This window comes from Thermobia domestica, chromosome 7, assembly GCF_964235325.1.
Source record: "Thermobia domestica chromosome 7, izTheDome1.hap1.1, whole genome shotgun sequence".
NCBI lineage: Eukaryota > Metazoa > Arthropoda > Insecta > Zygentoma > Lepismatidae > Thermobia > Thermobia domestica.
Genome location: NC_137460.1, coordinates 259133111 through 259159346, shown reverse-complemented (window position 1 = coordinate 259159346; position 26236 = coordinate 259133111). Strand labels below are relative to the sequence as shown.

Here is a 26236-nt window from a genome sequence, read left to right as displayed (position 1 = left end):
TGTGTTTGGTTTTGAGTTTCGGGAATAAGTGAAACGTCAGTTTTCCTGAATTTTTTCTTCAGGTTTTCCGTAGGATTTTCGTCATGCACGTCATGATCGCAGTGGTGGAGGGGGGTAGGCGCCGCTCACGATGCGCAATCGTTCTTTACTTTCTGGACGGCCCCCGTAATAAAGTCAGTAGACGAGATGCTTATTCTTTGTCAACATCTGTTGTATGTCAGGAATAATTTACAAATAAAACTGTTAAACCTTATTATAATACACACTATTTATTTTCCTTAAGAACTTTTAATTCATGTTTCCTCATTACATTTTTTTGTTTCCCTTTTGCCAATCAATGTATTATTTTCCTTTATAGTACATTTCTATATTCATATATAAATAACAAATGCTGCAATCATATAGAGAATTCAAGATAAAAACAGCAGAGTATTTCATGCGTACACAAACATACATACATACATGTACAATAGAACAATTTATTTTTAATAATACACATTGAAAGTTACATTTTAATTTTCATATTATATATCATACTTTTTTTAATTTTTACTTGTACAGTTTTTCCATTAACATATACATAGTATTTATAAAGCAATCATACGTCCAAGCTTTCCAACAAATTAACATTAACAGTTATTTCAAATAACATCATCCATACAAACATAGCATTTCAGTCTAGCACAAAAGAATTTCATCACTTGTGGACCTTATCTTTAAGTTTTTGGTTTAAATTTAATTTTCTTCTAAAACTGACAATTGACGTTCGCACGAAACGAGTTATGATAGGATTTCAAGATGGCTACGAAAACCAATATGGCTGTGATTCTTGATCAACGACAACAGAGATTTACGAACATATATTCCCTATTCCCCATCATGAGATAGTACTTACCTTGATATAAAACCATCTCTGATTACCCTCATGTGAATATAGTCATGTCCAAAATGCTTGTCGCATATCTATAAAAAAAATGTTGTTGTAGGAATATAATTTGATAACGATTTCGCCCGATATTTCTTATAATGCTAATATATGTATAATCGGCAAAGACATGTATGTGGTAAATTTCATGTCAAAAGAGCAGTAAATAACAATATAACGAAAATAACCTTCCTTTCCATTTAGCAAATTTTATTTTAGTCATTCTAATTTTCGTATTTATAATTCTTTTTCTATGAAATTTACCACATATATACATTTCCCGATGATACACATAGTAACAGTATTAAATGTACCCTGCAAAACGATTATCAAATTATATTCCCACAACAAGACAGTTATAGATATGCGACAATCATTTTGTACATGACTGTACAAGATAATGCTAATCGTTGGCTTAAAATTATTTAAATATACAGAAATGGAAATATGGTTCTTATACTACTTTGTAGTGTTCGTCCATCACCAGACAGCCTTCCTGCCTCCACCCCTTATTAGTACTTAAACTTTCAAATGATCTTATGAAATTGTTTTCTCACGAAAAAAAAAAAAATTATCTCTGGTCGCTCGTTTGCTGCTTCACATATTATCACAATACGATTTTCACTTAAAACAACTCAAAATTTGCAATATATTCCAAGACCCTATTCATAAATAGGGTCCCGACACGAAAATGGCTTTGGACCGTGGAACGTAATCTGGAAATTAAATTGAGCTAAAGTACAATGTTCAGTGACCCTAGGATGTCATTTCGGAGGGGTCCAGTCTATCAAAATACACGAGGGCTAATTAAACCTTTATTATAATATTGTTAAACAAAAAAATTTCGGTAATTTTGTTGTATTTTATATAGCACTATTCCTTCCCTGTCTAAGGAAGAGACATCTTCGTTGTACGCTGACTGATAGATTTTAATTAATTCTTAAATACGAAGTATGTGAATGTAGGTGAACACTAATGTAATGACCTAGACGTGCCTGTCTTTTATGCCTGTTAATGGATGCAAGTTCTGTGACAAAGCTTTCTGAAGTTTTGGGCGGATCTACTTCAGGACAAGAACTGGAGATTTTTGTGAGAAGAGTCGAAATGGAAGAAATATCATCTCAAAGCTAGGACAATCTCTTCTTAATCCGAAAATCTTTTAAGTTTTACGTCCCACGATTATGCTGGCTAGGCTAAAGGAGACGGTGATGATGAGAAAAAATGAAATGGTGGAATGAACAAAGTGGGAGGAAACGGGAGAATCACGAGAAAACTCACGCACACGATGTTCGTCCACCACAAAGCTCACTTGACGCAAGCTTGAATCGAACCAAGGACTTCATGCACCGGAGGTCAACGCTCTACCACTGAGCCATCGCAGCTCCCAAGTAAGAAATAATATCAGCAAAATAATAATAATAATAATAAAAATAATAATAATAATGTTTGCACTAGAAAAGTGAACTACTGTGCGTATTGTATACTCTACGTGTACATCGTAAGACAGCCATTTTGAGTCATAACCATCTTAAAAATCATAACACACCGCCGAATACAAAAAATACGAACTAAAGAAGAAGAATAATAATAGTAAAAAGCCACATATACACTTCACATTTCCAGCAATGACAGCTTCCTGCTTTTAAAACCTATGAAGCTCACTAGCGGAAGTAAACGCCATCTATTAACAAACAGAGGAACAGACATCTATTAACTTTCGTACTTATCAAGAACTGTACAATCTAGTTGATTATTATTTGTTATTATTAATGCCACTCACTGGTTTGTAGTTAAATTCTTTCAGTGTAAGTTATACAGATCAACGTTACACACACAAATAAAAATGCCGTACAAATATAGACCTTAGCCTTACATACTATGATATACAGGATGCCTTATAGGAGAAATATATGCATATAGCAGATTGCTTATAATCTTCGAAATGGCTCAAGTGGAAGTTAAGGTGCTCAACTATGATGCTCTGTTCAACAGTTATTGGTGCAAAAATCACAAGTACAGGTAAGTTTCTTTCAAACAAAATTTCGTATTGAAACGATGAATATTATAAAACAAATATATTTAATACACAATACAGGGTGTTACTTAGTTCAAACGTTATTACCCACTTCCAACCATTCAGCAAGCTCTGTAGATGTCGCTGCGATTTTTCGGATTTCCGAGATGATCTTCTAGGAAGAAGTCTATACTGTATAGGAATCTTTTATTTCATTACAATCCCTGGAGATGAATGCCATGTCTGCATGTCGGATAGCCCGAGAAGACTTATTAAAATATTTTATGATTAAAACATGACATTCTTTTACAGATTAACAAATGTAATAATAGAATATACTATACCTGTCTCGTTTCACATATCTTAGGTCATTCTGAACTATATTACGGTTTAATCAAAAGTAAAGATTACTCCTGAAAGCCACATTAAAGGCTTTGTCACACACAAATTGAAAGTGTATTCACTTCTTGTTTTGTCATTGATGAACAAAGACGTTTTACTTGAGACTCTCGTAGAGGGAAATTCTCCAAAGCTATTAGTACCGAAAAAAAAGTTGATATATTTTTGCTTATCATATCCTATCACTTTTATCATTCATGCATGGCCATAATCACATAATGAGTGCCAAGAAAGTTTCTCTTTTGGAAGTTTTTTTTTTTTTTTTTTTTTTTTTTTTTTTTTTTTTTTTTAATTAACCTGCCCTTTCGCAAAATTGCTGCCTTCTTCGTTAAGTAGAAACTATGCTCAGGGGCCATGTATGTTCACTCAATTTATTTTTCTACTGAATACGGAAAACTTAAGGACGAAAATGAAATCTTTGAGTTTTACATCCCACGTTTATGCCTAGTAGGCTAAAGGAAATGGTAATGATGCGAAATGAATGAAACGGTAAAATGAATAACGTGGGAAGAAATGGGTGAACCCACGCGCACGGTGTTTGTGCATCACAATCTACGGAAGAGGTATGAAATATTATCATCCGAAAATTGAAACAAGTTTTGTAAAAATAGTTTTTTTTTTTTTAAATAACAGCTGGAAAGGCCAAGATTAAATAGGTCTCAAAGTGAAAATTGCTTTCTTCGATCTCTATAATAATCTATAGCTTTCTAACAATCAGACGGTTTGTTTTGTGTGTTTCAACCCATACATGTCATATATAAAACTTATATAAAAGTACAAAATTGTTCGTAAGCGCAAGTTACAGAATAGAAGCGATCTTTCTCTGTAGAATCGATGCATACCGGAACTACATGAGACACTCATATCAAATAATGGTATGTGTATGTACTTAGTTATTTGAGTTGCCCAATTCCGAAAAAACATCTACTGTCCATTTTGCAGAACATTTTTTTTATTTTTTTTTAAATCATATTAATTTGTACACCTGGAAATAAGCATAGATAGATTAAAAAAAACATTTAAATGAGATAAGTTCGTTGAAATAAGTATTAACAATATATTATATATATATTTTAAAAAAATATATGAAGAGACGTTTTGGAACAGAGCAACTTATTTTTTTTGCCTTGTATATTACAATATGCGAACTTTTCTATGGATTATTAATTTTTAACACAAATTCTTCTTGCTCCTAGTTAAATTATGATCCTCGACGTAGTTCTATCTTCCCTTGTAGAACATACTATGTAACTCTAACACATCCAGATAATGTATAAATTTAGACCGCAGCACACACAACTTGCTTCTAAATCTCATAATTTAGATGGCAAAGAACTAAATACATTGTTAAATGAATAATTAGTTTTCCTTTCATCACCAAGGCATTTGTAAGACATCCTGTACACCTTAGGAATGTTAATGCTTGGGAAAGCACTAGTACACAAACTGGGCTTGAAGTAGAGTAAGAATACACTTGCGAAATCCTAATTCAAATGTGTATAAAAAATATTAATTACTTTTTTTTTTTTCATTTTTCATTCGCTGAAGCTGAGTAAACGTTTCCATTAATCACTTTCGTTTTATTTATGTAGTATCGTAGGTGTTTGTGACAACCATATGGAGTCATGTTAAGAAATGAATATTTTTTCAAAAATTTCTCTCCTCGAACAGTATTTGATAAAACCTTAATAAGAAAAAGGATTTTAACGTGCGATAGTACCTAGAGAGACGGATTATTAATCTGAAACAGAAGAATATTTTAAGATTATTTTTTTCCAATTCGTAGTGCCGCGACAGATGATTCGTCGGCATTACGGCAAAACCCACAATTCTGCATTTTCTGGATTTAACATACTTTTATTACTAGCAGTTTCTGGACAATACTCTGCTTCCTTGCGTCACAATGTACAGCTAAAACTTTTGATTACCTAAGTTGTTTTAAATTAAACTAAAATCTGTATTTCTGCAAATGTTTTAAGAGGAGGTCTGCTTAATTTTTAGGAGCTGGAGATGCTACCTTTATCCGAGCTTTTACTAGGAGCGTTTGGGAATTTAGGTACTTTACTAGGTTAACAAAGGAAAAAGCTTGAATAATTTGTTACCTGAATATAGAAGTTTTTAAACTTGTGAAGATATACAGGGTGCTATAAAAATTTGTCAAAATATTTTACGAATAGATTCCTCAAATCAAAATAAGAAAAATAAAAGTTTATATTGACCTGCGATCGAAAGTGCATAGTTTCGTGGTTACAGGACGCCGAAAACATGAAAAAAAAATCAACTTTAAAGGTCCATAGTTCCACTATTATACGACTGATCGTTGTCGGGTCAAGGCATCACTGAGGAACTAGTACGTGAACTATCCAAATATCCATCTTTCAGAACCTCCGGTACCTGCACAATCATTTTAGAGAGGCTGTTTGAGAGTACAGGAGCATTCTTAAACATGGATATTTGGATAGTTAACATACCAGTTCCTCAGTGATGTTTTGACCCGACCACGATAGGTCCGATAGTGAAGCTATCAACTTTTAAAGTTCCTTTGCTATAAGAAAAGTTATAACGTTCGAAAACAGAAGCAAATTGTGGTAGGAGCTGGTACCACACGTTCTCGACTATAGTGCTGCCAGAATGTCTTGATCCGTGGCAAAAATGCAAACTAAAGCTCACGCCCACGCGTTGAGCCAATAAGGATTCAGCTGTTATTAATGGAGAGATCATTTGACGAAAGGGAGTGTTATTCCTCCAGCCGATAGCAGCGCTCGAAACGGAAGACTGGGTGTCAAGTTAATGTGGTACATCTATAGAGATCTGGCAACACCACTACCCACGTGCTGCCCACCGCGTATAAAGTGCAGCACAAGCACGACTCGACTTTTTCTTCTTGGTTACGAGTCCGGCAGGTAGCAACGGAGACGGCGGCTCATGGAAGATCCAAGTAACGTGAATTTTAGTGAAGATTGCCAGTCTCTATGGATTCCAGTTACGGAGTGTATTGTTCCAAAGTCACAGTGTTGAACATTACGAAGACATTATAATGACCGGCAAAGTGAAAGAGGGTTAACAGCTCAGGAGAAGCTAAGGAGCTGAATATTATTTTTATTCTACAGAATATTAAAAAAAAAAAAAAAAAAAAAAAACTTTTGTTGTATAATGTATAATTCTCCAGTATACTTCGTGTTTCGTTTCTACTTGCATCTCTACATTTCATCATCGAGTTTCATCCAGATATTTTGCATGTAAAAGACACGGACGCTTCTCTCGTTGAACGGTCTCGTACGTTGAACGACCGCAAAGTAAAATGGCTTTGAGCTCAGCTATCTTCTTTCCCCTCCAAAAACCAGAGTCAACAAATACAGCTTTGAACTTACCGTAGCTCACTTTTCACCAGAAACAAGTAACACGGATTTGAACTTAGCTTACTTATAACCATGATTATAGTAATAATTCAAACTCTGCTTCAAGCACCAAAGACTTAAGTTTTTCTTTCGAGTATTACAGAATAAGAGTTACGAAACGATACAAAATAATCTCCACACACATAGCTACAAAGATGTAGTGACTAGATATGACGAAAAGACAAACAAAAATATAAAATGAAACCGTAAAATTTTCTTGGCACTTACAAAAGTACTTGCATTACAACATCCTCACTACTAAGAATAAACTTCTAAGACCAAAGCACTACTGTAGTAATAAGCTTATTTAAATATAATAATAAAATGAAAGGAACTACGTTAGTTAGTTCAAGGATAATATATATATATTCTTACTTTTTTTGAAAAAAAAATCAAACATTCTTTTCGTAATATACCTAACCTCGAAATATTCTTCAGGTACATTGGTACTTACAATGAGAGACTCAATTCAGTCCCTCATAAGAAACAAAATCGATATCCAATAACTGTTAGCGGAAGATCTTAGCATTTTATAAATACATACAAACATACACTTATTAAATATCCTTACGATTTTATTAACACAATGTAGAATAAAGAATTTATTTCAAATATTAAAAGAAAATAGCCAGATAATAGACATGCTTTCCTTTTTTAACTGTGCATTAAAAAAAATATTTTCAACACTATTCTACTTACAAGACCATATAATTTATACAACTCACAGATTGCTGTGTTGTAGTACTACAGATCTCAAATTACCGAAGACAAGCTTACTATCATATGAACAAGCTCCTTACTATCTAAAACTCATCAACTTTAATGCAAACAAGTCAATAGTATCAGTAACGAATCATACACCGATACCTTATGCGACATTATGAACTGTCAATTATGAGTTTCAGTTGCATAAACCAAATATACAGAGTGTTTCAAAACAACATCGACAACGTTCGGGAGGTGATTCCTGACACCAAGATAAAACAAAAAGTATCGACCAACCTGGGTGCAGAAATTCGTCATTTCAGAGCTACAGGCTGCCGAAAACACACACACACACACACACACACACACACACACACACACACACACAAAAAAAAAAAAACCTTTAAAGGTTCAAAGCTCCAATACTATGGGACCTACCGTAGTCGGATCAAGAACTAATATGCGCACTATCCAAAAATACATGTTTCAGAATCCTGCGGTACTTCAAGTTAGTGAGTACTACTATAAATTATATGCCCGTTGCCAAACCCCCTCTATCAAAAATTGTTGCGTGAGTACCGCAGGAATCTGAAACATGTATTTTTGGATAACGAACATATTAGTTCTTAACTCGACTACGGTAGGTCCCATAGTATTGGAGCTATGGACCTTTAAAGTTCATTTTTTCATGTTTTCGGCAGTCTGTAATTCTGAAATGACAAATTTCTGCACCCAGGTTGATCTATATATATATATATATATATATATATATATATATATATTTGTTTTACTTTGGTGTCAGGAATCACCTCCCAAACGTTGTTGTTCTGAAATACCCTGTACACATATAAGAAACGCAAACTAAACAGTAAAAACTGTGCTTAACGGCGTCAAATTTCACTTCTACTGTTGACAGATTTCCGCTTAGTACTGAGTAGCAAAGTGAAATAACCAATATTTTATACTTAACGGCTTGAGTATGTAGTCATTTAAAGAATAAAAAAACATTAATTGTGTATGTTGATTAATAAAAGACAATTATTTAAAATATCTGAAGTATGGCTTACCTCGTTTAAGTGTTCCTTGCTATAAAGTATGCGGTTATAATTTTAAGGTTCTCTGCTACCTTCATTCTGACATGGCAAACTCTTTATGCAATATATAATTTGTATCTAGCCCACAACTTAAACTATCTGCTGAATCATTGATTTGTATTTAGTTTTCTGTTAGCTGAGAGGATGTAGATGGCACGTACAGTTTAAAGTAGCATTGCAACCACTATAGCGCGTTCGATACTCTCCCTACAGGGAACTTCGTAAACTAAAGGCCCCTAGATGAGTCCTTCCCAGGCCTCCTATTTTCTCCTTGGATTTTTAACACATTTAAGTAAACGCCATTGACATTGCTACACACTTTTTTATTTTTTAATTAATTAATAATAATAATAATATAGATTATAGTAGTGTAAGCAGGTAAGTGTCTGTAAGCAGTGAATTCATGTAGATTGAGCATGACTATTGCCGCTCGAGGCTTTGATTTTAAGTAATTAGTAAATGCTTCATAATTTTTAAATTCTAAAATTTCGCGACATACTGGTTGGGTACCACTGTAATAGACCATCAAAGAGGGGTACTACATGACAACACTGCTATTCTAATAAAAAAAAATCACGCTAGATGCCGCTACTTGAGCTTTCGCTTGCCTGCCTACGACGACTGCATGTTATCACTTGTTTACTCGAACACTTTGTTTCATGTTTATGGCTTTGAAAAAAAAAATATATTAAAAGACGGGTTCTGTTGTTAAAAGTGAGAGTATGCTTTCAATTTCATTCCCGTGTTAAACTGTGCAATAAGTCCCTGACATACGATAACTGTTATTATCAGAGTTACAACAAAATGTACGAGGAGAAACCTTCTCCAAATATGATGATTTCAATCTAAAGTGAAGGAATTTCTTAAATCGGACGAGCTGTTTGGGCTGTACACTCTTTATGCGCCCAATGTTAAATGAAAATGTAGCGTTGCAATTTACCTGGGCCCACAATATAATATAAGTGAATGAAGTTGGTGTCTTAAACTAACATGTCGATGCCGAGTCCCCATTCGCCATACTCTTACAAAATTTATCCACCCGGTAAATAGCAACGTTGCATTTTCATTTAATATGGGCGCATAAAGAGCATACAGCCCGAACGGCTCGTCCGATTATTTAAAAAAAAAAAAAAAAAAAAAAAATCCTTCACTTGATTTAAAACATATTTGGAGACGTTTTTTTCTCTTACATTTTGTTGTACCTTTGATAATAACAGTTACCCTACGTCCGGGGACTTTGAGACACCCTGTATTTATACGTATAAATGCTCGCATCTTTTGCTCGAAGATTTGTTACGATATTCAATTCCTGCAATTTGTGTCTCTTTTCCTGTGACACTAATTTTTGGATGTCTAACAAATTTGCTGACAGGTTTTGCTTTTTTCCGGGGAAAAAAAAAAAAAAATCTATTCCACTCTCCGTCTCTGTAACGAAGTGGCTGAAGAAAGTGACATTGCTACTGTAAATCCACATTCCATTTTATTGCTGCTAGCAGGCTTGTCTGAAGGTTTATGGTTGCACTGAATTGTAAGCCAATTTTTCATATTACAATAATACGCTGTAAAATATTGTGTGTTGTGAATATCCACCCCCTTATTCGATAAAAACATATTTTCGGTAACTCGTCACCCTCTCAGTGTGCATTAGGTTGGCAAATGAAATCTTTGAGTTTTACGTTCCACGGTTGTGCCGACTAGGCTAAAGAAGACGAGAAATGAATGAAATGGTGGAATTAATAAAGTGGGAGATCCCCGAGGAAACCCACGCACACGGTGTTTGTCCACCACAAAGTTCACTTGGCGCGAGTTGGGATCGAATCAAGAACCCCATGCACCAGAGATGAAAGCTCTACCACTGAGCCACCGCGACTCCTATATTAGGTAGAGTTTGTAAGACTTTACTGAACTGAATATACATTCTGTAGCATTCTTCAGTAAAAGGTAATGAATATTTATGATTAAAATGTATCCTGTGTACAAATTAACAAAATGTTCATGACGAGTTTCTTTAAATCAAGAAGTCTAAATCAAATTCTGCCACTCTAATTTGGTTTTAGAACACTAAGTTCATCAACTTTCAATTTCACTTTTATTTTACAGCTTTAAAAAAAAATAATAAAAGGCCAATCAAGCTAATTTTGCTCCCAAATACTCTTAAATGTTTAAAATTTAGTAAAAATATTTAATTACAGGGCAAGAGAACATAAATTTGACAACATAATATATATTTCTAAAATACATGAAAATAAAATGAACGAAAGACATCTGTAAATGTAAATTTAATACAGAAATTTACTGGCAAAAACTGCCATGACACCTAAAAAATAACGTAACAGAAAGAATCTTATTTTCTACAACACATTTCTCATTGGTACTTCAGTTAAGATCTCGTAAAATACAAACTTATTCCCAGGATTTGCCTGCAGTTATTATTAAGTAGGTATCAGCAATATCCATGAATCGTTTAACAAAAGCAGTAATCTATTACGATATATACATTACATTAGCAGAAACTCTTTTTTAACAAATAAAATTTATAAATTAAAACTGTAGAAAACAGATACTTGTAGCACGATAATACGAGTAACAATCTAATTACAAGAGTAAAATGAATACTATTTTCTATAACAATATATGATTTGTTCTCGATGTTCTGTTTCTTTTTGCGCGAATGTGGATTCAATTTTACAACAGATTTATTAGTTGCTGATTCTTGTTAACTTTATACATAATGTTCCAGGAAACGATATGTTTCATTAAGCAATGGCTTACTACAAAATCCTTGACCACAGTATTACAGATTTATCAAAAGAGTTTTGGGGGAAAAAAAAGTACAAAGTACTTTATTCCTAAGTTATGGTCGAATACGGCATATTCGTTAACAAGGCTGCTGAAAACCAAGTAAGACGGGATGGGGGATGAAGTATAAGCAACTGGCAATAAAGCCCGTATCTCGTCAGACCAAGTCACTTCTGCGAGACTGAACAGACGTTTTAATACTTGCGCGATTTGCCTAAAAAAAAAAAAAAAAAAAAAAAAAAAATGTATTTAAGTTTAACTTACAAAATATCAAAGGAGAACGTGACTCCACTGCCAAGTCAGGTTTACTCAATCCTAGATTTCCCTGTAGTAACTTTAATTACGGTATTACGGTACACATGTGAAATGAAATTACCAGTACTTACATATTAACAAAGCTACTCGTCTTCGGCAATTGCACTATCGTGCTACAAATGCAGTTTTCGCAAATTAATTTGATGTCCAGGTTAGAAGCATCATTTAAAATTGTGACGATGAAAAAATAAAAGTATACTCGATGACAAAACTCACACCATAATACTACAGACAGCTTACAATCTGTAAATGTAATACCGCTATGCGAGGGGAAAAGCACACAGTCATCCACGAATGTTCCTAGTACAGTCTTACATACGTTATTTATGATCGATAAGGATCTTTTTATCGTTCCTTGTGTTAGCTCCTTATTTATCACAGGCATGAACCGTGGATTGATGCTTTTTGTAAGAGGATATGTAGCTGAATGTTTTGTTGCACGAGTAACATTTGTACGGCTTGTCTCCACCACCCGGAGCTTGTTTCGACACGCCATGCACTTTGATACATTCATTACAACGATAACACTCGTCCGCTGTACGGATTTTGTGACTAATTTTCGCTTCGATTGCGCAACTGAAACTCTTGTTACACAAATCACATTTCAGGGAGATTTTGTCGTCTCCGTGAGCCTTCTGATGACGCAGATATGAAGCGCTATCATGGAATACTTTACAACAAGTTGTACACATGAAGGGCTGTTTTATGTCATCTGATTTACTATTTTCATCATCATCATCTTCATTGGCTAACTCTCCTTCGTGCTCAAGCCTTGCTCGAGCGTTTGTAAAGACGGATTCTAAGATTATTGAATCTTCGTGAATCAAAGAAGCCTCTTTATTGTAGATCTGTGCATTTTTGCACAGCTGTAAGAAATCTTGCTCTAACTCATCTAAATCGCTGTATTTGTTTTCGTCTATTTTGTCCAAAATTCTCTTAATATCAAGGGGCTTCTTGATTACTTCGTAATAATGTGGCAAAATACGTCGAGAAGGTAGCTTCATAAATGGTTCACTGAGAACCCGTCCATCGCTATCTGTGTACTTAATGACGATATTCATGAGTTTTTTCATCTGTTGTTTCAAACTATTACTGGTGGGCGGTCGCTTCTCTGCTGGGGGACGACCTCGAGGTTTCTTTATTAATGGCACATCATCATCGTCATCGTCATCTTTACCGTGCTTCCGCCGTTTCTGAGGCTGACGTCGCCTCACCTTCTTCTCTTCTCGTTCTACTACGTATTCTTCTTCGCCTTCATCAATGGCACCGAACAGCTTTAGCCACTCTTTCTCGGTAAGAGTGTCATTGTAACCAACCTCTTTCCGCTGTCTCGATCCTCTCCCGTAATACACTTCTTCCTCCTCGGCATACGTTAGTCGCTCCACTTCCTCGTCATCTTTTACCAGCCAATCCGGCAGCTCCTGCTCCTCCATGAGACGTGGCTTACGAGCATCTCCTAGTTTCTCCTCGTCAGTCTCACGGTCGGTGTCCATCTGCTGGAAGAGCTCGAACTCATTCTTATTCCGTGCAATCATCTGATTGACAGTTTCATCATCAGGAACCTCATTCTCTTCTTCTTCATCTTTCTCATCCTGGTACAAAATGCTCTGCAGAAATTGTCGGCGTTCTGAACCGGTTGACTTTTGGTTGAACATCCCCGCTTGAATCACTTTCTCATCCATATTGAGCTTGTATCTTGCAGCTGCCAGAATTCTCTCCTCCACTGAATTCACAGTGATCAATCGCAGCACTCGAACTTCGTTTTGTTGGCCAATACGATGCGCTCGATCCTGTGCTTGTAAGTCCTGGTGTGGATTCCAGTCAGAGTCAAAGATCACAACTGTGTCAGCAGCTTGCAAGTTAAGACCTAATCCACCCGCACGAGTACTAAGCAAGAAAATGAAGTACTCTGAATCTGGATTGTTGAATTTACGCAACAATTCGCCTCGTTCCTCAGATTTTGTGCTACCATCAAGCCTCAAGTACGTGAAGCCACGCCAATTGAGATAATCTTCCATTATTGTCATCAACTGAGTCATCTGACAGAAGAGCAGAACTCGGTGACTAGTAGCTTTCAATTTCGGTAGAATGCGGTCCAAAAACTCAAATTTTCCTGATGCTCTGAATAAATCAGATCCAACATGGCCGTCTTCAATGCCAACGTGTTCGCAATACGCCTCTTCAATGTGTTGGAACATAAAAGGATGATTACACAGTTTTCGTAACTGCATAATTGTGTTCGCAAGGGCTTTTGTTCCACCTTTTCCTTGCTTGCCCTTCTCAGAGCCGTCAGTCAACAGCACACCTTTACTTTGCATGTGTTTGTATAGTACACGCTGTAATCCTGACATATCACACTTAATAATGTATTCTACCTTCTCTGGCAGCTGGGATTCTACTTCCTTCTTGAGACGTCGCAGTAAGAATGGTCGTAGAACTTTGTGCAAACGACGAATGATTAAAATGGTTTCCTCCTCGTTCAACTCCACCTTCTCACCAGCTGTAGCGAAAGGAGCATTGAACCACTGCTCGAAAGTGTTACACGACTGGAAGATAGACGGAAGTAAGAAGTTAAGAAGTGCCCACAACTCTGGCAGCTTATTCTGCAAAGGAGTTCCTGTTAGCAAAAGGCGGTGAGGGGCGCTGTAAAAAGTATTCAATACTCTTGTCAATTTGCAGTGATGATTCTTCATTCGGTGGCCTTCATCAATTATCATGTATTTCCAGTGAATTTTGGCTAGGACTGCTTTATCCTTTGTGATATACTCGTACGTTGTAAGAAGCACGTTAAATTTCGTTGTCTTCATCTGGCTTTGTATTTGTCTTCTACTGATTGGTGCACCTTTATAAGCAACCACCACAACCGTCGGAGCCCACTTCTCAAATTCTAGTACCCAGTTAGACAACGTAGAAAGGGGAACAATGATCAAATATGGACCATTCACCTTCTTATGTTCCATAAGGTACGTTATCAACGCTATTGTCTGTATAGTTTTACCAAGACCCATTTCATCAGCTAAAATACCGTTCAAATTATTATTATACAAAGACACCAACCACTCCAGGCCTTTGATTTGATATTCTTTAAGTTTTCCATTGACCATTATGGAAGCCTGTTCGGTAACCTCTTCACGAATTGTGTGCGCTATACTATAATATGTTTGTTCTCCAGTTAGATTCTTATACTCATCATCATCTACTTTTGCCTTCTGAACAATAGCTTTGGGATTTTCTTCAAGAAGTTTCCCCACGTCCTCTTTTGACTCCTCTTCTGTTTGTTGCTTTTCTTCCTCCATTGTTGCGTCACCATCTTTCTCTTCCTCCTCTTCTTCGGAATTTTCACCGTTCTCCCCTTCTTCTTTCGGAGGAACAACCTCCCAGCCTGGGTTCTCTTCCAGCCACGTTTGCAGTTGTGACTGCAGCGGGGCCTCCTCGCCACTTAACACTTTTCCTGTTGCCGTTTCCATCACAGAAACCCTTTGATCCGCTTCCTCTGTTTGTTCCCCTTTGCGTTTCTTTTTCTGTCGTCTCTTCTCAGATAATTTCTGCTCTACTTTATGCTGCTTCACCATTTCTGTCAAACTTGCAATGTATTCATCTGTTTGTTGAAGCAAAAACGCCAGTCTCTTGTCTTTCTTCTGGTCGATCAACTTCCTGTACCCTTCCTCATCTTCAGCCATCAACCGTCGCATTCGTTCCCGTTCAATTTGCTCCTGTTTCTTCTTCTGCTCCTTCTCAACGTTCGCGTGGTGATTCATCACGGCCTTGTTCAAGTGTGCAATTCTTGCATTGTTGTTGCGATGGAACTCTTTCAAGTTCTTCCCGTGCTGCAGAACTTTCTCTAAGAATTCTTGATGCTTTTGCTTTCTCTTACGTTCGGCTTCAAGGTTCTGCTGTTTTTCTAACTTTTCAATGGCTCGCGCATCTCGCAAGCTCTGTCTTTTGGCACGGCGATATGCTTTCACGTTGCGCGCTGTTTCCAAGGTTGTGTCTCGTCGAGTGCATGCGACTACTTCTGACCTAAGTTGTCGTTGGAAATTGAGTAATCGCAACGCCCGAAGATCCATCTGAGCCTTGATACGGAGATCTTCAGACATAGTGGTTGGTAGGTTGCTTAGTTCTTGGATCCTATAAGCGATTCGTGCGGCCAGAATGTTTTCTCTCTCTTGCAAGACAAGAAGAGGGTCTATACCAGGAGGTCTGGCAACAGTCGTGGTTCGCTTCTGTTTTGGCTGCCATGTTGGCCATGTCTGTTGCTGCTGCTGCTGTTGTTGTTGTGCTGGTAATTGCTGTTGCTGTGGTGCTTGTTGAGGCGCTGGTGGCAAAGCTTGTGGAACTTGTGGTCCTATTGGTGGCTTAGGTATTTCACGTGGACCTGGCGGTACATTCGGTGCTGGCCCTGTAGATGTGGTTGGTACCATTGTCTGTGGTGGAAAAGGTGGACCAGGCATTGGCCCTTGGGGTGGCATTTGTCCTGCAGGTGGTGGTGGTTGTTGTGGAGGGGGTCCTGGTTGCATAGGACCCATCATTGGTCCTGGATGCTTCTGCTGCTGAGATACAGGAACATTCCACTGCTGAGAGGGCATCCCTTGCATCGGAGGATGGTGCATTTGTGGCGACTGCTGCATGGGATGAGGTGGACCTTGATGATGTAAGGGTGGTTGTTGTAAATTCTGCGGTGGTGGGGGTGGAACTGGTTGTTGCGGCATTGGGGGAGGCCCCGGTTGTGGGGGAGGATGCTGTATGGCTGGTGACGGAGGAATCTGTGGACTCTGTTGCTGAAGGTTAAGTGGTTGTTGGAGATTCGGTGCTGATGGTGGATGAGGGATTGGTGACTGAGCCTGAGGCATGCACTGTGGTGCGCTATGGGGAACGTGCATAGGAGGGGGCTGCTGATGGTGATGCACTGGAGGAGGAATACTTGGCAGCTGCGGCTGAGGAGAAGTTTGTGATGTCTGCTGCTGGACTTGAGGAGAAGTTTGCTGCTGCTGGTTCTGTGATGTAGGAGGAGGACCAGACGTTTGCGAAGGCATGGGTGGTGTCTGCGTCGGCTGAGACTGTGACACACTATGCGGAGGTTGCGGCTGCTGAGAGCTTTGACCAGCTGGCTGTGGTGGCTGACTTGGTGACGACGGTGGGTTCTGCGGTGAAGTTTGAGACTGTTGTTGGTTTTGCAGAGGCGAAGGTTGCTGCTGTTGTGATTGTTGAGACTGTTGTGACTGCATCATGCTCGGCTGTTGGGAAGATGGTGGCTGCTGAAGATTTAGTGGGGAATGTTGTGTATGCTGCTGATGGCTGGGAATATTCAATTGCTGTTGCTGTGGAGGCATTTTTGATTGTTGTTGTTGAATTGGTGGTTGACTTGTCTGTTGGGCCTGAGACATCTGCATCCTCTGAGGTGGTTGCTGCATCTGCATCATTGGAACCTTCTGTGTTTGATGCTGAGACTTTTGTTGGGATCCAGGTTGCTGTGATGGTGTTTGCTGTACAGGAGATGGTGCTGTTGGAGGAGCCATTTGAGGCCTTAATGGTGGAGGCTGCTGTTGTCCTCCAGGACCCCCAGGACCCATCTGTGGTGGTGGCTGACCTCCGGGTCTTCCTGGATGTTGAAGGTTTCCGTCCTCTTGCGGAGACATTCTGGGAAATGTAAAATCCTGACCCATATCAACTTGCTTCCCTTGGACAGTATTGACAAGCTGCCTTGGAACTGGTTGATTGCGTGCCAATAAGCGATATGTCATAATCTGCGCTCGGAGCTGCTGCAGCTGACTGGAACTAAAAACATGCTTCTGAGGTGGTTCTTGTTGCCCATGCATGCCTTGCAGAGGATGTGGGGAGCATTGAATGGATTCCATCTGAGTAGCATGAGCCATCATACCACGTTGCGCCTTTAGTGCTAATAATTGTGAATAGCGAGGATCATCTTGCATTCCTCTTTCCTCCATTTTATTAATGACTCTCTGTAAATCATTCAGATTGTCATGAAGGGTTTGTTGTGCACTCTGAGGACCTTGCTGACTTCCCATATGCATATGTTGAGTCATAGGTATATTCATATTCGGTTGCATCCCGCCTGGTGATCCATTCATATGCTGACTCTGACGAAGCATTGCCTGTGGATTTATTCCGGGAGAAGGATGCTGCTGTCCTTGGTAACCTCCGTGCGGACGAGTACCAGGCTCCATCCCTTGCTGCATGCCTCGTCCTATGCCAGGATTAGGAGCTTGTAAGTGCATGTTAGGAGGTCCTGGAGGTTGAGAATGTACCATCCCGCCACTCTGACCTGAAGGCTGGGTGTTAGTTGATGTATTTCCAGGAGGATTTGTGCTCCCTGGTGGACTATATGGCGACGAATGCGTATGACTCATAACCGGAGACACCGCTTGACGCGGTGGAGTCATACGAGAGGGAGAAGGAGGATACTGGGACATCGGGGAAGGAAATGACTGCGGAGGGCCCATAGGCGAAGGAGTCTGCGAGGGTCGAACCGGAGACGATTCTACCTGCAGCTGTGGTGTTCCCGGTGTAGGACTACGAGATTCCATTTTCTTGTTACTTTAAATTACTTTGAAATAATCACAAGTTAATTGAAAAGCGACTAGTTTCAACATAATAATACTGTTGCTGCGAGTACTGAACTTTAGTTATAGGAAGAAAAGATACAGATTTGAAGTGAGAGAGATTCGTAACCAAATATCAGATTATGGCGTTACCCTGACTACAGGATGTGGCAAGTAAGCCTTGACGTCTACTTGCTATGGGTTTTCTAAAAGCTGTGACTGCTTCAATCAACGTTCTCAATCTGAAAAAAAGAAAGAAAAAGATAAAAGAATGGAAATTGATAATAAGAAAACTGCATTTACAATTACCTCGAGAACATGACAACATGAGAACAATGAACATGGTTACAAAGTACACTAAAGATTCAGAAAATTTTCTGAGGTGATATATTACGAGAGTAAGTCATGGGTCTTGCAATATTTCTATAGCAGGTGCGTCTATACGCTGTAATCAACAGTAAGTGCAAGGTCAAATTCAGCCAAGACGTATTGTGGCAAGTGGACTATTTAACACAGAGATCGCAATCCGTCAGTATTTAGAAGCAATAACGACAAGTGCTCAACGTCTGACACGTGAATTTTTACTATATAAGTTCAAACTCGGGCATAACATTGTGGCAGGAACTCGTTTGTTTCAGAATTTTCGTACAGGTTGTAGAAATATGGAAGATCAGCCAAGGTCTGGCCGCCCCAGGGTAAGATTCTCAGGTCATACAACATGCCATAGAGAAAAATCCATTCACCAGTACACGACCATTGTCAAACACACTCGACATGCCCTAGTCTATTGTACTGTGGTACTTCACGAACTTAGGAAAAATCATCAGTGGCTACCGCATTGTGCCATATGTGTTACCCCAGCTCAAGCCCAGACAAGAATGGGTGTGTGCCGACACTTGCTACAAAATCCGTGTGATGTACATTTCCTAAAACGGATTGTCACATGCGACGAACAATGATATCTTTCTGAAATCCGAGGAAAAAAAAAAAAAAAAAAACGTAGTTGTGTAAGAGCCAACCTCAAAGCCGGTGTCAAATATAAAGTCATGCTCTGTGTGTGCTGAAATTACGAGGGGATACTTTTCCTAACGGTCGTACCATCAATGCCGACCTTATTTCCGAACAGTTGGATCGGATATATGCCACCCTACCCAATAATATCCCGCGTTGGTGAACAGAAAGCGCATCCTACTGCAACAGGAGCACACAAACCATATTCGCCTCGAAAAACACATTATAAAATCCAGTAACTTGACGGTATCGAATGATGCCACAACCACCACATAGTCTTGATCTTGTCCCTTTGGATTACTACCTGTTTCGGTACTTTCTGAAATCACAATGTGTCACCAACCAGTAGGAGGTGGAAACATCACTGAGTGATTTCTTTGCCCCTATGGACAAGACGCGGTATCGAGAACTGGCAGAAAGGTTGCTGTAAACAGACCAACACTTTAAATGCCAACCTGCTTTCACTGTACTGTAATAAAAACAGGCTGTGTACAAAAATATTGCACGACTTATGACTTATCCTTGTACAATGAAAAAAAAAAACACCTTATATTTTTAGATATTTCATCTTTCAAATTTTCCCACAACAATAATAATAAATTATTTGTAATTAACAATACCTGTTACCTTTAAAAGAAGTACCACTGCTTAAACAATCGAGATAAAAGACACTGTTAAGGCAGCAGCAGCAAATATACGCACGTGTGCAGTAAAACCTCTGAGTAACGGACACCGATGGAACATGATTATTTATCTGTAAGTGACAACTATCCGTCACAGAGAATTCACCCAAATTTAGATTACCCACAATTCATGTGGTATACGGTAAATACGAGGGTAGATAAAAAATTATCCGCAATGTAGTTATAACTTTTCTTACATTGTCCACATTTATTTTATTGTTATGCTGTTGTGGTCATTCTATAAAAGTTTGATACTAATCCCTCTATTTGTCTTCCTTTTGTTGCAGGTAGATCATGGCCGCTCCATTAGAAATTTGCATCAAACAGGAGACCAGTAATTCGGTTCTTGTGGTCGGAAGGTGTATCAGGGGCCGCACAACGCTCAAGACTTTCGACACAATACGGGACCAGTGTTTTGCCGCAACGGAGTGTCTACGAATGGATTAAAGAATTCAAAAATGCTCGACAAGTGCTACACATGAGGAAGGAGCCGAACGACCATCTACGGCCGCAAATCATGGTAACATTGAGCGTGCACGTGACATGGTTCTCTTAGACAAACGAGTGACTACTGATCATCACATCGTCTGGAAATTGGTCATGGTTCCTGATACACTTTCCGACCACAAAAATCGAATCACTACTCGTAGTTCCTCTTCGGTACAAATTTCTAATGGATCGACCATGATCTATCTGAAATAAAACGAAGACAAAGGGATGCATTAAGATAAAACTTTTATAGCATGATCACGAAAGAATAACAATAAAACAAATGAGGACAATGTAAGGGAAGTTATAGCTACATTGCGGATAATTTTTGACTTACCTCTCGTACATAAACTGTAAATATAAATATAGGCTAATATCGAACTGCGGTACTCAGTCTTCGAATTACTGGGGCAACGAGAGCGAAAGTTCCTCTGAAAACAAATAAGGGTATTGTTGGAGGTTGTACTTACATGGACGTGTATTGCGAGACATAAAACTTAAGTGTGATCATTTTCTTCCCAAGTACAAGTCATGTCTCTATAAAAGTCACTTAATTTACTTACTGCCTGTATTAAAGGCAAAAGTAACACAGAACATTATTATTTAATACGAAAAGGTAGATAGAAATACCCAATCATGACGGTTCATGAATTTCTTGGGGGGAAAAGTTTACAATAGTTGTCTGCAGTGTAATCATGCGGACATTAGTTTCTGACCGAAATTTGCTTGTAATAACAGGATCACCTTAAAGAGTAAAATGACGATTTATTTACAAACTGCAAAAAATATTTACTGTGGTCAATACGTAGGAAGCTGTTAATAATTCCGATTCACTATAAAGGAGTTACTAAAACGCTGGAGGTAACAGAAGGTATCTTATTATTTTGGTACGAGAACTTTGCCGCCCGTTTTAGAGGTACTTCTGGATAAAACATAAAATTTGACGAAACTGAATCGAGATCTCAAGACGTACTGTAGATGATGGCTAATTATATTTATTTATATATATATATTTAAAAAAAAAAAAAAAAAAGACATAGATAGTGAATAGTATAAACAAAAGTGTGTACGTCAGGCAAAATATTAATGTTATTTGAAAGATATAATTAGACAAATACAGGGTGTATCAAAACCTTTACAACTTTGAAAATTCATATTGATTGATTTATTTATCTTACAGACATGGCTTTGTTGTCATTTTGTAGCAAAATACGCCAAGTTTTGATTCACGTATTAGCTCAGACACAAGCTACCGCAACCGCTAGCATCAGTTGGAGCAAAGATGGCTACCTTTACTGGTTCCGAGCGTGCTAGCTGTGTGTTTTGGTTTGAAGAATCCAAATCTGCAATAACTGCGCAAGGTAATTCTCGTACAAAGTATGGTAAAGATTCTCCCAGTAGGTCTACTCTTATCAGTGGCATAAGTGTTAAAACTGGATGTTCGGTGCGACACAACAAATCTTCAGGTCGTTCCCGTACGTCTAAAGACGTTGTAGAGCAAGTGAGACTTCAGACGGTATGTGTTCTGCATCATCAATGGAAGCAACATTGAACCTCCTTAGGTATAAGATTTAACAAACAAACAAACAAAAAAAAAACTACAAAATGATGCTAAAACCAAGTCTGTAAGCTAAATAAATAAATCAATAAAAGTTTTCAAAATTGTAAAGTCATTTTTGATACACCCTGTATGGGGAGGAAGGGATCAATGCAGTGACAAAAGTTAGGAAGTAGAAGCAGTTTTCCAAGTTTCGCAGTTCTTCATACGTTGGTGACTTGTAAAAAAAGGAAAAAAAAAGTATTTATGATGGTTTTGGATGCTCGTTGGAATTGCACTACATACACTACATACACGTTCCCACGAAGCGAGAATTCAATAGAAGGCCTATACTGACCGTCGTAAACGCCTTTTTAAAATATGGTATGTAATCTTGGCTATTTACAGTGTTATCCGCGAGTCTGCTATAGAGGAGGAATTCTGAAATACCATCATTATGGTACAAAAGCAATGTTACCGCATTTTCGCTAATTAAATATCGCTTTATATCCTTGTCATTAATAAACTCTCTTACAGAACTTTCATGTTAATTTACAACATTGCGCCGTCTTCTGTATAGTAAACTATAAGCAGGGATTGAAAAATCTTGCTTCAAAGTATTTAGCCAGCCAGACCATTTTACAGTCACAGTGTTTATACAAATACACAAAAATCACTTTGCGACACAGTAAACATATCAATACATTTTTTTTATTTTGTTTATTGGCATACTTCTTACAAATAATAAAAAAAATATATCTGCTATTTATTCTTGAATTTCTTGTGGATATGTCCAGCTATATGGTGGCTACTGCTTTTCAAATAACAGTGATCGATAGACTACTTTGGGTCAAATAGTTCAAGGGGAGGTCCATTTTTTTACGCTTCACGATGTCCACTTACTTCGTTTCATTCAAACGGAACAGCGTACGTAGTTTTAAAAGGGCATTTCGTACACAGGCGAGTATTCATCTGCCAGTAAGATTTTCTTCAAAATACGAAACACAGACGGAATTATGTTTGCAATGCAAATCAAACTGCTGCAGCACTCGTTTTTGTTGATCCCAAACGTTTCAGTATTCGCGCGCAATCCTAGCCAGCTGTTTTAAGTTGGTCATATAAAATGTACAGAAAAATTTGGGCAAGTCTTTAATTTGCCCATTTGATGTCAAGAATAGAACCCAACCAACCCCTGCGGGGCTTCTAACCCGTTCCTACTACTACTTTTACTGCTATGGATCCGTATTTAGTAAAACTGCACGCTTATTTCAATGAAAAAGTGTTATGAAAATTAAAAAAAAAAAAAAAAAAAACTTTCCTTGGACCGGGTTTGAACTAATGCCAAAAGCGATTTTCATTACTAGCCCACTCGGTAAATCATTTTTTTGATTATCATTTTCAATCTTATTTTAGCAGGGTGTCCCCGCAATTTGGCGAAAAAAAATCCCTGACTCTGCATGACCGAAGTTGCAGATTTCCCTAACCAGTGAAGTTTAAAAATAAGAAAAAAGAAAGAAACCCGTCTTCACTTTCCCCATAGCTGGTCTTGTTCTCTCTCCACCTCCGTCCCTTTCATTTTTTCAATTTTCTTTAATCCAAAAGAATGTAAATTTACAAATATATGAATTAGGGCGACATTGATTACATATTACACAAAATGTGCAGTTACAAATGAAAGTGTGCAGTATACAGAGTACTTAAGATATGAAAAAAAAATACCAATTACACAGCATTACAATATTGCTTGTAGTAATAAACAGTTCATATGTGATTTTACTGGCCACAAAGTAAAATATTATGTAACATATACCTTTGCAGGTGCAATTGTTGAATGAAACCTATTTAACAACTTGTTTTCATCCTCTCTAGCATAGTCATCTTTTCACTGATCTGAATATCCTTCTTGTTGTCTCCGCAATTCCGTCTCTCTCTCCTCTTCTCCTGTCCAGCATACATTTCTCTTTTCTTTTCCAAATAAACCTGATGTTGTCTCACTGAATTTATCATACCTCTTGTAATTGTTAATCCTGACGATTCACGTATTCTCATCACAGAATAATATATATGATTTGTTGAGCCACCAGAGATTCTTCTTGTGAGTTCTCAACAATGAGATTTTTGTTTATTGAAAAATTACTTTCAACAAATGCGTTTCCGTGAGATAAGATAAAACACAGCTTCATAACAGACCATAATCTAACGAAGTTCTTCTCATTTCCTAATAGTAAGTAAAAACATTAAGTCCAATATCATCTCCGTCCTCGGCTACGAAATCATTTAAGTGTTCCTTAAATTCTTCAGTCTAAGATTTCACTGTGAGCTGGGGATACTGTTTCTTCGCGTTTTCAGTTACTTGTCCAGATATCCTCTTGGCACACGCAATTCTTCTAGAACAGCATCTACTCTTTTGAGCAAATATGCCAGGAGGCAGTAAGATGTGATTCTCGACGGGAATTAGTTTCAATAACTATTTCAGAGAACACTGTCTCCGTCAATATCATCATTGGGAACACCACATTTTGCATCCAGTAATCCAGTAACAGTAAAGAAAATAACACTATTTCATAAACTCAATAATTAAACAATGGACCTAAATCGATTTTTCCCTGACTCTCCCTGGCCAATCTGCCATTTCCCTAATTTTCCCTGATTTTCCAGAATGTAGACACCCTGTTTAATGAAAAAAAAAAGTTATGAAAATTAAAAAAAAAAAAAAAAATAAGAAAAAGCTTTCCTTGGGCCGGATTTGAACTCACGAGAAAAGTGATTTCCATTACTAGACCGATCAGCTACGAGGGCCGACAGCATCTGGCGTTTGTTTTCTGTTATATGTATGTCATGACTCTGGCCAATAAAATTAGAGGATGCCTGAGACGTTTCGGATCCGCAAATATGCCTGCAGCACTAATGCCAATCTTTGACGAAAAACCAGGGTTGGCAAAAACCATGGTTTTTATTGAAAAAACCAAAAAAAAAAAAACTTTTTTTTTGGTTAAACCAGGTTTATTTGGTTTAAATAATTTGTTCTATATATTCATATTATATATATATATACAGAAATAAGTTTGTTTTGCCTTGATGTTCTTATGCAACAACCGGGTTATGCTGGAAGGGGTCACATAAGTTTAAAGAGGAATCCAAACCGCTTCTCGGCTTACATCGAGAAAAATTGTCCTCCATTTAAACTCGAAACCGGGACTAATTGGCAACAAATGCGATACGTCTGCCGACTCAGTCACGAAGGAATCCTGATAAAAATACATTGTACTGATCTTTACATGCTTCTTAATATAACTGTCAAGAGTCATTTCAGAAGGACAAAAAGATAAATAGTTGCACAAGTGAAACAATTATACAGAATTACATATGAACAATTTCAAAGTACTACGGAGTACAGAAGAACTAATTTAGTTCAAGTTAGTTAACAACGACTTTTATTGGTCCAAATTAAAGAAATACAACGACTTAATTTGCATATCAGTAAGAAAAGTGAATAAAGATACGAATTATTTGAGTCCACTTTGGCTCAGACTCATTTATACATAAAATAGATACCAAAGATACTTCTCATTTCACTAAATGCCTCTCGTGGGGTCTGTGCGACCCCTTCCCCCCTACACACACACAAAGTACGGCATTTCGATGTATTTTATCAAGAGTAAACATTGAAACGAAACAATATTTAGAATTTTTCTTTGATTGCAATTACATAACAATAATAACAACTACAAAAAAAATCACAAAACAGACATTTATAAACTTATATCTTTTTGAGTAATGAATGGGGAATTTAGGTCTGAATATAATACGAATAATATACGGGAGTGAAACGTGATAACCCACAAATGTGTGTTCACCAAGATTTTACAAACACTTATACTTTTACGAACATTTTTCGTTTTTTGGTTTAAACCAATTGTTTTTTTTTAAAAAAAAACAGCTGGTTTAAACCAGCCAACCCTGCGAAAAACAATAACAAAATTGCAAAAACTGATTCGCGGTGTACAGAAGCTGAGAGTCAAATGAAAAAGATCATTTGCGATGGTGGTGCATTGCAATATTTTTTTATTATTATTATTTGTATGGAATAAAACACGTTTCTGATTGATCGGACTTTACTCGCCAAATTTTAAAAAAGTACTCGTCACTGATGAGCAGACGAGTGGAATTTTCAAGCCCTGACTATAAGCTTTTTCCTTATTTTTAACGTTCTGCTACCACGATCTCAAAATGACATGAAATAAAATTTCTGATTTATACGTCTCATAGCTAAGGTAAAATAAGGAATTGTTATGAAATAATTGATA

General features: G+C 37.5%; 1 long non-coding RNA gene and 1 pseudogene across 1 annotated transcript in view; both read right to left on the bottom strand.

Moving 5' to 3' along the window:
* Window positions 1-250: 250 nt before the first annotated feature.
* Window positions 251-18356, bottom strand: LOC145690852 (brahma chromatin-remodeling complex ATPase subunit pseudogene; annotated as a pseudogene).
* LOC145690856 (uncharacterized) overlaps window positions 251-26236 on the bottom strand; it is a 56504-nt gene continuing 30518 nt past the window's right edge. Inside the window, exons 2-3 of the long non-coding RNA XR_014132292.1 lie at window positions 18363-18451; window positions 251-2606 (exon numbers count right to left, since the gene is read on the bottom strand). This is a non-coding gene — a long non-coding RNA (uncharacterized LOC145690856). The remainder of the gene's footprint in view (window positions 2607-18362; window positions 18452-26236) is intronic.